Raw genomic sequence first — 12,608 nt, 5'->3', positions numbered from 1 at the left:
AAAAAAAAAAGATCTTTTTAATTTCTTTTTCTTCTCTCTCCCTCTCCCTCTCTCTCCCCTCTCCTACTGCCTCCTTCCCTCATTCCCACCTTTATCTTCATTTCTCTCCATTTTTGTTCCATTTCCTATACTAATATAAATTTATTTTCTTTCTTTTTCTTTTCTTCTCTTTTCCTTCTCTCAATTGTTATTAGTTTTGAAAGAAAGTGATTACAGTCTGTAGCCTCCTTATTGATATTAATTTGTTCTGTTCTTGTGTATACTTTGTCCTGTCTTCTCCTCTTCTCTTCAACAGCTTCCTAGAGTTTTTGTAATGTACCTAAGCTCTCTGACCTCACTTCTAAACTTTCTCTATCTTATTTATCTATTCCTCCCTCCCCAACTACTTCTAAGTCCCCAACCTGAAAGGTAAAGTTGCTATACTAAAGAGTTTATTCACTATGAACATATTTTGGGCAGGTGCTTGATTTTGATTTAATTCACACAGTTAAAGTTGATAAATTAATAACTACCACAAATTGTCATTTTCTAATTTGTGCTTGATGATATTGTGTTGCTGATTGTATCACTTGGGCTAAGGTGCTGTGATTGATCTAATCAGTGGTCCTTCATAATACAATGAAAATGAGATTGCCTCAGAGTCATTAGAGACTCAAAAACCTAAAGATAATCTATGTCTAGAAGATCAAAGTATTAACCCAGGAATGCAACCAAGGACAGTATCAACAAAATAGGAATGATAAGACATTTAAACAAGGCATGAACACAGACTTCCACTTCAACAAAGGCAAACTTTGGGGGAAATGAGGTGAAAAACTCTGACAGTCAACCATGTGGACTGCTTGAACCTATATCACAGGAAGTAATAAAGCAGATAAATGAGGCTCTAGAAAAAATCAAAACAGAAATAATTTCCCAGATAACCACAGAGATGGTGAGAAGAATGAAAGACGAGATTAGAGACTCTAGGATAGAAACAGATTTTTAAAGAAAACATGATCTGAGGACCATGATGGAAATCATGAATGCCCAGAATAGAAAACAAATGGAATCAATGAAACAGATACAGATACCCAAGATGTTAAAAAATTCTATAGAAAGCATTCACAGCAGAATGAACAAATGTGAAGATAGCATTTCAGATATAAAAGATAGGATTGCAGTTAGTGACCATGAAAAGAGAGGTCTCTTAAAAACAGTAAGGTATTATGAGAAATAAATCCAACAACTCTTAGATGATACAAAGAAGAACAATATAAGACTGATATAAATCCATAAAGTAGCAGGAGAAAGTACAAATGACATAAAAAACTGTTCACAGAATCAATAATAGAAAACTTCCCAAACACAGTAAAAGAATTAGACATACAGATAAGTGAAGCATATAGGACTCCAACTAGCCATGATAAAAAAAAAAATCTACACTTAGGCATATAATAATCAAGATCCTGGACACCCAAAAGAAGGAAAAAATACTGCAAGCAGTTAGAGAAAAGAAACACATCACATGGCAAGGAAAGCCCATCAGAATCACAGCGGACTTTTCAACACAAACCCTCAGGTCAAGGAGAGACTGGAGTGAGGTATTACAAATCCTAGAAGAAAACAACCTCCAAACTAGACTGATGTATCCTGCAAAACTACCTTTCAAACCTGATGGGGAAATAAGATATTTCAACAACAAAGAACACATGAGAAATTTCATGAACAACAAACCAGCACTCCAAATACATCTAAATAATATCCTAGAAAAAGAAAATGAAGTCCACAACTCCATAAGGGCCAACAAAGCAAATATACCAGGCTAGGTAAGAAATTAAAGGAAGGGGGGAAAATAAAAAATAAAAGAGGCAACAACAGGAAAATAACATGACAATAAAAACTCAATACATAAGAGTTATAAACATCAATGTTATGGCATCAATTCACTAATCAAAAGCAATAGCTGGCTGAATGTACTAAGAAGCAAAATCCAAAACTATGCTGTATACAAGAAACCCACTTAATCCACAAAGAAATTCACAGACTGATAGTAAAAGGATAGAAAACAATTCTCCATGCAAGAGGAGCCCAGGAAAAAGTAGGGGTAGCTATCTTATTTGCAGACAGAGTAGATTTCAAACCAAAACTAACAGAGAGAGAGAGAGAGAGAAAGAGTGAGAGAGACAGACAGACAGACAGACAGACAGACAAAGAATGCCACTACATCCTTGTAAAGGGAACAATAGAAGAGGAAGAAATGACAATCATAAATATATATGCACTGAATACTAATGCCCCAACTATACAAAACAAATATTAGTGAATATGAAAAATGAAATAAGCAGTAATACAGTTGTAGTGGGGGACCTTAATACTCCACTGACACAAATAGATTAATCATCAACAACAAAATATCAACAACAAAATAACTGAACTAAGTCTTTGAACAAATGTACTTTGAAGATATCTAGAGTGTTCAACCCCACAAAATCAGAATATAAATTATTTTCAGATGCACATGGGTCATTCTCCAAAATAGACCACATGTTAGCTCATAGAAAATGTTTAAGTAAATGCAAAGGAACTGAAATTCTCCCATGTTTATTATGAGACTGTAGTGCAATTAAACTGGAGATCACTAGCATAAGAATACACAAGAACTTCACAAACATATGAAAATTAATTTAATAACACCCTGATGAAGAACCACTGGGTCACAGAGGACATTAAGGAATAAATTAGATAATTTCTACAATTAAACAATAATGCCCCAAGGAAGGTGAGATTTAGGAAGGCCTCTCCGAAATCTGCTCTCCTTCCAAACTGCTTGGGCCCAATCAGCAGGACCAGGTAGCAGCATCATCCCCTGCCTGTGCCACAGTAAACTCCAGTGCAAGGAAGGTAGCCACGCAGGTGCCCCTGAAACAGCCAACCCCCACCCCACTCTCAAACTTCCTGATTGTGCCAGCCCTTGGACCCACTCTGCAGAGGCATAGGTGGTCATAAAGGGTATTTTTCTGAACGACCAACTTTGAACATCTTTAAGGAAAGGGTGGAGGAAACCTGTAGTAGAACTGTGCAGAGTTCAACCCTGCACGAGGTTGGGTAATTCAATCTGGGCCTTGTGGCCTGAGGACAGTCTGAGTCATGGGGATCTGCCATTGGCTAGCTGAGATCAGGGGACTTGGTTCTACACATGGCTGCACACATTGTATATTATGACAGCAGAGATATAGTCTGAAAGAGGCCCTTCAAATTCATTTTTTTCTTTCTTTTCCTCATTCCACTCTGCAAATTCTTTCTTTTCTTGGTCCTCTTTCTCCAACTCAATCTCTTGCTCCACCATATTATCCTTCAACTCCCTTTCTGGTCCTGCTCCTGCCCTAACTCAGACTTCTTTTATCATTTTTTCTTTTTTCTTTATGTTCTTTTCTTTTGGCATTTTACCTCACTCATGGGTCAATAGTTTCAAAGGAAAGTGAGCCCCTATTACTGTTAAGGGGATATATTCTTGTCCTTATTCTTGCACTCTATCGTTTTGAATTTAATAGTTTCCTAAAGATTGTATGGTCATTCTATATCCTCTGGCTTCACTTGAAACCTCCAATTCTTTTACTTATCTACTCCTCTCATCCCGACTCTAGCTAAGCCATCACGCTAAATAGTAAAGATGCTACACTGAAAAGTTTATTCATTGCAAGCATATTTTGGGCTGCCTTTTTATTTTAATTCATTTCAATGGTTTAAAGGTGATAGATTAATGACTACCACAAGTGGTCAATTTGCATGTCTTGCTTGATCCTATTGTGTTATGGATTGTATCTAATGGGATAAAGGATTGTGATTGATTTAATGAGTTTTTTCTGATATTACAAAAATGAGAATGTCTATGAGTCATTGGAGACTAAAAACCTAAAGTGCAACTATATCAGGAAGATTTAAGTAATAACCCAGAAATTAAACCAAGGACAACCAAACAACAAAAATAAAAATGAGAAAAAACTTCAGCAAAACACAAAGACAGTCTTCCAGTTCACCAATGGCAAACAGTAGGGCAAATGAGGATGAAAAGTATGATAGTGAACCAGGAGGACACCCTGAATCCATAGCACAGGAAATAACAAAACAGATCAATCAGGCTCTAGAAAAATTCAAAACAGAAATAATTTCCCAGATAAACATAGAAATGGTGAGCAAAATGGAAGTCATGATTCGAGACTCTAGAACAGAAACTGACAAAAAAAATAGATGAGCTCAGGACCATAATAGAAGTCATGAAGGCCCAGCAGAAGAAAGAAATGGAAACAATGAATGCCCAACAGAGGAAAGAAATGGAATACATAAAACAGATTCAAACAGAAAAACTCTATTGAAAGTGTTCACAACAGAATAACAGCATTTGAAGATAGAATCTCAGATATAGAAGATAGAATTGCAGTCAGTGACCATGAAAACAGAGGTCTCTTAAAAACAGTAAGGGATCATAAGAAATCAATACAACAACTCCTAGATGATGCAAAGAAGAATAACATAAGACTGATAGGAATCCATGAAGTGGCAGCAGAAAATACAAAAGACTTAAAAAAGCTGTTCACAGAATGAATGACAGAGAACCTCCAAAACAGAAGGGAAGAATTAGACATACACATAAGTGAGGTATATAGAACTCCAACTACTTAAAGTAAAAAGAATCTACAATGACATATATAATAATCAAGATCCCAGAAACCCAACAGAAGAACGAAATACTACAAGCAGTAAGAGAAAATACAAAAGACTTAAAAAAGCTGTTCACAGAATGAATGACAGAGAACCTCCAAAACAGAAGGGAAGAATTAGACATACACATAAGTGAGGTATATAGAACTCCAACTACTTAAAGTAAAAAGAATCTACAATGACATATATAATAATCAAGATCCCAGAAACCCAACAGAAGAACGAAATACTACAAGCAGTAAGAGAAAAGAAACAAAAAACATGCAAAGGAAAGCCCATCAGAATCACAGCAGACTTTTCAACACAAAACCTCAGGTCAAGGAGAGCCTGGAGTGAGGTACTTCAAGTCCTAAAAGAAAACAACCTCCAACCTAAACTGATGTATCCTGCAAAACTCTCTTTCAAAATGGATGGGGAAATAAGATACTTCCATTACAAAGAAAACCTGAGAAACTTCAAGAATACCAAACCAGCACTACAAGCAATTCTAAACAATATCCTAGAAAAAGACAATGAAGATCACAGCACCATGAGGCCCAACAGAGCAAATCAAATAGTCAAGGCAAGAAACTAAAAGGAGAGGACAAAAAATTAAAAAGAGTCAACAAAAGGACAATAACATGATAATAAAAAGGTGGTACATATCAGTTATAACATCAATGTCAATGGCTTCAATTCACCAATCAAGAAAAATAGACTGGCAGGATGGATTAAGAAGCAAAATCCAGCAATATGTTGTATACAAGAAACACACCTTGTGCAAAAAGAAGCCCACAGACTGAAAGTGAAAAGAGAGAAAACAATTATCCATGTGACAGGAACCCAGAAAAAAGCAGGGATAGCAATCTTATTCACAGACAAAGTAAATTTCAAACCAAAACTGATTAAGAGAGACAAAGAAGACCACTACATCCTTGTAAAGGGAACAATTCAAGAGGAAGAGATGACAATCATAAACATATATGCACCAAATATTAATGCCTCCAACTATATAAAACAAATATTAAGGGACATGAAAAAACAAATAAGCACTAATGTAATTGTAGTGGGGTTTCTAAATACCCCACTATCACAAATAGACAGATCATCTAGGCAAAAAAATCAACAATGAAATACTAGAACTGAACCAAGCTTTTGAAGGCATGGACTTAAAACACTTCTATAGCGTTTTCCACCCCACAAAATCAGAATATACATTCTTTTCAGCTGTACATGGGTCATTCTCCAAGATAGACCACATACTAGCTCACAGAACAGGCTTGAATAAGTGCAAAAGAATTGACATTTTCCCCTATATATTATCAGATCATAGTGCAATCAAGTTGGAGATCAATAGCATAAGAAACCGTAGGAACTTCAAAAACACATGGAAATTGAACAACACTCTCCTGAACAATCAATGGATCACAGAGGAAATTAAAGAAGAAATTACACAGTTTTTACAGGTAAATGAAAATGCCAATACAACATACAGGAATCTATGGGACACAATGAAAGCAGTTCTATGTTTAAAATTCATAGCACTGAATGCCCATACTAGGAAAACAGAGCAAGCTCAGATAAACAACTTAATGCTGAATCTTAGACTCCTAGAAAAACAAGAGCAAGAAAAACCCAAAGCTTGAACAAGAGAGAAAATTATAGATTAGAGCAGAAATCAATGCAATGGAAACTAGGAGAACAATACAAAAAAATAAAAAAAGAATGGAAGAGTTGGTTTTTTGAAAGAATAAATAAAATAAATAAACCCTAGCTAACCTTATCAAAAAAAGGGAAGAAAAGGCTCAGATCCATGTAATTGTGAATGAAAAAGGCAAAGTCACAACAGATCCAAAAGAAATCCAGATGATCCTTAATACCTAATTTGAGAACATATACTCTAATAAAATGGAAAACACAGAAGAAATGGACAGATCTTTACATACTTAGTAATTACCAAAGTTGAACAAAGAAGATAACAAATGTTTTAAACACCCCAATTACAATCAGTGAAATTGAAAAATTTACAAACAAAGAAAAGCCCAGGTCCTGATGGATTTACTGCTGAATATTACAAGACATTTAGAGAAGAACTACTGCCACTACTATTCAAACTTTTCCATGAAATTGAAAGGGAAGCAGTACTTCCAAATTCATTCCTGGAAGCAAATATCACTTTGATTCCCAAAGCAGGGAAAGATGCAACTGAAAAAGAGAACTACAAGCCAATCTCCTTAATGAATATAGATGGAAAAATCTTTAATAAGATACTAGCAAACAGAATAGAGAGGATCATCAAGAAGATCATGCATCCTGACCAAGTCGCATTTATTTCAGGGATGCAAGGCTGATTAAATATGTAAATCACAAGTGTAATACACTATATTAATGAAGTCAAGGAACAAAACCATGTGATCCTCTCGATTAATGCAGAAAAAGCATTTGACAAAATTCAACACCCATTCATGATGAAAACCCTGAAAAAAATTGGCATAGATGGTCTATCTCTCAACTTAATAAAGGCTATCTATGAAAAACCTACAGCCAACATCATATTAAATGGCCAAAAACTGAAAACCTTCATGTTAAAATCAGGAACAAGACAAGGATGCCCACTATCACCACTCCTCTTCAATATAGTTCTGGAAACGTTGGCCATAGCAATTAGACAAGAGAAAGAAATTAAAGCAATAAAGATAGGTAAGGAAGAAGTTAAACTGTCACTCTTTGCTGATGATGTGATACTCTACTTTGAAGACCCAAAAAACTCTATCAAAAGATGTATAGACTTAACTGATACTTTTATCAGAGTAGCTGGATACAAGGATAACACTGAAAAGTTAATAGCCTTCTTGTACACAAACAATAGACCCACCAAGAGACAAATTAGGGAAACAATTCCTTTCACAATAGCATCCCAAAAAATGAAGTATCTAGGAATCAATCTAACAAAAGAAGCAAAAGACTCTTACACTGAAAACTACAGCACTCTGAAAAAAGAGATTGAGGAGAATATAAGAAAATGGAAAGATATCCCCTGCTCCTGGGTAGAAAGAATCAACATAGTGAAAATGGCCATACTACCAAAACTGCTATACAGATTCAATGCAATGCCAATTGAAATTCCAACACTATATTTCACAGAACTAGAAAAAACAATCCAAAAATTCATTTGGAACCATAAGAGACCTAGAATAGCAAAAGCTATCCTAGGCAACAGACACATGGCAGCAGGTTTAACAATTCCCCATTTGAAACTACTACAAAGACACTGTTATAAAAACAGCATGGTACTGGCAAAGAAACAGACCTGAGGATCATTGGAACAGATTGGAAGACACAAAAACAACTCCATATGTATTCAACTATGTCATCTTTGACAAAGGAGCTGACCATCCTCAGTGGAGGAAAGAGGATATCCTCTTTAATAAATGGTGTTGGAAAAAACTGGATCTCTACATGCCAAAGATTAAATATAGACCCTTATCTTTCACCATGTACTAAATTAAAATCCAAGTGGATTAAAGATTTAAATATTAAAACAATCACTAAACTTGCTGTAAGATAAGTTAGGCAGAACTCTTGAAGATACTGGCATAAGAAAAGACTTTATGAACAAATCCTCAATAGCAGGGAACTAGTACAAACAATCAATAACAGAGATCTCATCTTATGAAAAAGCTTCTGCAATGCAAAAGAAACCACCAAGAGAGCTAAGAGACAACCTACAATGTGGGAAAAAAATTTTACCAGTTGCTCCTCAGTCAAAGGACTATTATCTAGAATATATAAAGAACTCAAAACAAAACAAAAAAAGAACTCAAAACAATTAGCCCCCTCAAACATAATGACCCAATGCAAAAATGGGCATTTGAAATGAACAGATGTTTCTCAAACAAAGAAGTATAAGTAGCAAGTAAATATATGAAACAATGTTCTACATCACTGGTCATTCAAGAGATGCAAATGAAAACAACACTGAGATTCCACCTCACCCCACAAAGACTGGCTGCTATCAAGAAATCAAACAATAATAAATGTTGATGGGGTTATGGGGAGAAAGGAACCCTTCTGCATTGTTTGTAGGAGTGCAGACTGGTGCAATTATTGTAGAGATCAACATGGAGATATCTCAAAGAGCTGGAACTAGAGGTTCCATTTGACCCAGCCATCCCTCTGCTGATTCCAAAAGAATCATACCATAGTGATATATGCACACCCATGTTTATAGTGGCATAGTTTATAATAGCTAAAACTTGGAAATAAACCAAATGCCAAACAACTGGAGACTGGATTAAACTGATGTGGTTTTTTTCTATAAGTGGTGTACTACTCAGCCATAAAAATGAGAAACTAGAGACATCATAGCTAAATTGATGCACATTGAGGCTATATTCTTAAGTAAAATAAATAGGACATAGTTGAGTAAACACCGAATAGTTTCCCTGGTATGAAATACTAAAGTTTAAATAATGCTTAAATGGTATAACTGATAGTGTGAAATAGTAAGAAAATGGCTAAAGGGGAAGTGGGAAGAGTAGGGGAAAGGAAATAAGGAAAAAGAAAAAAATGTGAAAAAAGGAAAATAATGTAAACAAAGTCTGTAAATAGGTACATATATGGGGAAAAATAAGAACTAAGATGTGTCATGTAAAGTTACAAGATCCTAATTATATATGTAGTTGTATTGTTTGCTTTAAATATACCAATAACCTTAACAGGAAAAAACATACTAATGAGTCTTTTAAATTATTTGGGAAAATTTTAAGGATGTTCTTTGTTTACCACATATGTAAAAATGAAAAGGAATATCTTCTTTCTCTTGAGTAATTATAGCTATAAATAGAAACCATACATATTTTAAAATTTTTTGGAACATTCCAAACCCATTCTTGAAATGGAATTTTCATTGTTGACAAATAAAATGCTCATTTTCAACATGGTATTTAAGGAAATACATTTCTATTTCACTAACCGTTTTAAGGTTATAGACTTCTACCCATCATATTTTAGCAGACACATAATGTTATTCTCCATTACATGTGATTGGCACAGTCATGTACTATAATAAAATCTGTCAGTGTGGCAACTTTTATTTGACAGTTTTCTCAAAGAAAAAAAACTCTTGTTCTAGAAACCAATTAAAATTTGATTTTTTTTCTCTTGTATTTTATCTCTTTATAGAATTTTACTTAACTGAGTGCTCTCCTTTTTTTTTGGCAAAATAAATTGACAGCACAAAGTAATTAACCCAGAAACAATTCTTTGTATAAACTTCCTACTTTCCATTAGCCGATACTTGTTCCAATGTGACAGATATGTCACTATGGGACTGGTATTTTTTGTCCAATAAACCATCATTTCACTTAGCTGTCGCTCATTTCTTTCACAGATTTGATATGAGGAAAATTTTGTACTACTGGAAAGAGCACACAGGCAAGTGTCATAATGCTTGATGATAAGTATGAAACACAGTTGATATGATAAACAAGCCTATCTTTAGAAATTTTAAAAAGAGAAAGAAATGGTTGAACAAATAAAAGACAATTGATTATCTTGAAAAACAATAGTTAAAGGGAATTACTGAGTTTCAATTTCAATAGAATCAATGCGACTCAGACAATTCTCCTTATAGTGATTTTTGTGCTTCCGTATTACGCCTTTTGAAAATGTGCTGAAAAATAATTTTTGAGCCTTAGCTTAAATTATTTCAGTAACCAGATAATTTACTTCTTCACAAAATATAAGTTCAGTTAAGAATATCAGTTGATGAAGAGGGCTATAAAATATCTAACAATGCTCTATACTGCACAGAAGGTTTTGTTTTCATTTCTTTTGGATTGAATTGGTTTCACTAAACACTTGCTTTCTCTTTCTCAATTATACAATAATAGGGTTTGACTCTCTTGCTTTATACTATGACATACTGAAGTTACACCAATATTATATGACATAATATTCCCTATACAGATTAACTGATCTGAAACTAAAGTAAGTATTTTTCCCTACAGTTTTTCAGATTTGACTAACTCAACACATGATACTATCTTTCAATTTGCCAGTTAGGACCTCTTTTTCATTTATCAAAAAAGCTTCTTTATGTAAGTACTTTATCCAATGCCTGGAGCTCAAGTCAATGAATAAAACCTTATCCATGACCTTGCAGAACTCAATTTCCCCATGAAATTTTCCATAGCTTTTTCTTTCAGTTTTTATCAAATATTTGTTGTTGTTTTTACTTGTTTGGCCACGTTGAAGCAGACACATTGTGAAAACTAGTTGGTGACATGGCATTTCAAAACATATCCTCCTAATATAATTCCCTGGCACATTTAAGGTTCTTTATGAATTTAAGAAAACCTTGAGAATCAAAAACAGATTATTCAGGCTTTCTAGAAAGCAAACACTTTTGAAAATTGCTGCAGGAAATAGTTTTACAATAAAGTAAAAACCTGTGAAATACACTATTATATCCTCCAACTGATTGAATTTGAAGTAAAACTGCAAGGTAAAGTTGTCACAAATCAGCTGGGGTCTTTTGTTCAATTTGGGTACAAATCCTGAGTGGGCAAAGCACAGCTCTCTTGATATTAGCAGCTCTGAGCTTTGAGTGACGGTAGTTCTTGGCCCTTAGTGTTATAGCTCTGAGTTTTGAGTGCCAGTACCTCTTAGCTCATGGCTTTACAGACCCTGTCCACTTCTAGGTGTCCATGTCAGCTTCAGAGCAGACAGGGTTAACAGGTCCTTTGGCAGCTTCTTGGAGCTCTTACAGTACCTTCTGCCACCTCTCTGGGGCACTTCTGAAGGTCTCCACTGCTCTCTGTTGGTCTGATCTCTGTAGGTATCTACAAACTTTCACAGGTCCCTGCTTTTCTTGGCTTCTTGCTGTTCTGCTGTTCTCTTCAGCTCTTCAGCAGCCCCCCAACTACCAGTCATACTCAAGGCTACTAACACACAGTACTACCAGCTAGTTCTTAGTACAACCCACTTATCCCACTCTAAAAATCATTAGTAGGCCAACTAAGTTCACTCAAAAGTCTTTTATGGAGACCTACACCACAACATTGGAGGGTAGTGCACAGGAGACAGCACCCTTGGATTCACGTAAGGAATGTGAGGAAATGATTCTCCAGAGAGGACAGAAGCCCCTGTATTCATAGTCTCATACATTTTATGGATCTATTTTGGTATTTTGGAAGTAGGGGCAGAGGGCTGCGGAGTCATCCAGAGCAGACATAGTGCAGAATCATCTAGGACAAGTCTGTATCTGATCTGTGCTATAGTGGAAGTAAATATATCTGGGAGTGGCTGTGTGGCATCTAGGAGAACCTCACCTGTATTAGTGACAGCTTGTTCCAGTTGAGACAAAAATGGCTGCTGGACTGGCAACCTCCACTGTGTTTCAGCAAAAACAGTAATACTGAAGTTGCACAGCCTCTGCTATCAAGGATTTTCCAGAATAGTCAACAACCTTGGCCCAGGTAGCTTTGAAGAACTTTGCCAATAGTGGTAACGGGGCCTCGTCCATCCCCACCTCTGTCCTCTGGGGCAGTTTTCTGCCGATTCATCAAAGATACCGAGACAGCAGCAGTGCCTAAGGAGGGATGAGGCATTCTGATTGTTGGCTGAGGTGCAGCTCCCTCCTGACTATGGGAATGAGAGTTGGCCAAGAGGCTGATTTCAGGTGGTTGCAGAGGTAATGGGGAGACACTGCAGCTACGCATTCAGTGCCCACCTTAGGGCAGCAAGAGGGAGGAGCATGATGACTATCACTGCGATTATATCCCTTCAGCTGTCACAGGAAGAGAAGCGGGCCAGAGATTTAGCTCAGTGGTGCACCCACCTCCCTCACAAGCCGAAGGACCTGAATTTGATCCTTGGTACCAAAAAAAAAAAAAAAAAAAAAAAAAAAAAAAAAAAAAAAAAAA

This window comes from Fukomys damarensis, unplaced genomic scaffold (assembly GCF_012274545.1).
Source record: "Fukomys damarensis isolate Sample0158 unplaced genomic scaffold, DMR_v1.0_HiC HiC_scaffold_14, whole genome shotgun sequence".
Lineage (NCBI taxonomy): Eukaryota > Metazoa > Chordata > Mammalia > Rodentia > Bathyergidae > Fukomys > Fukomys damarensis.
Note: the sequence above shows the minus strand (reverse complement) of the source record.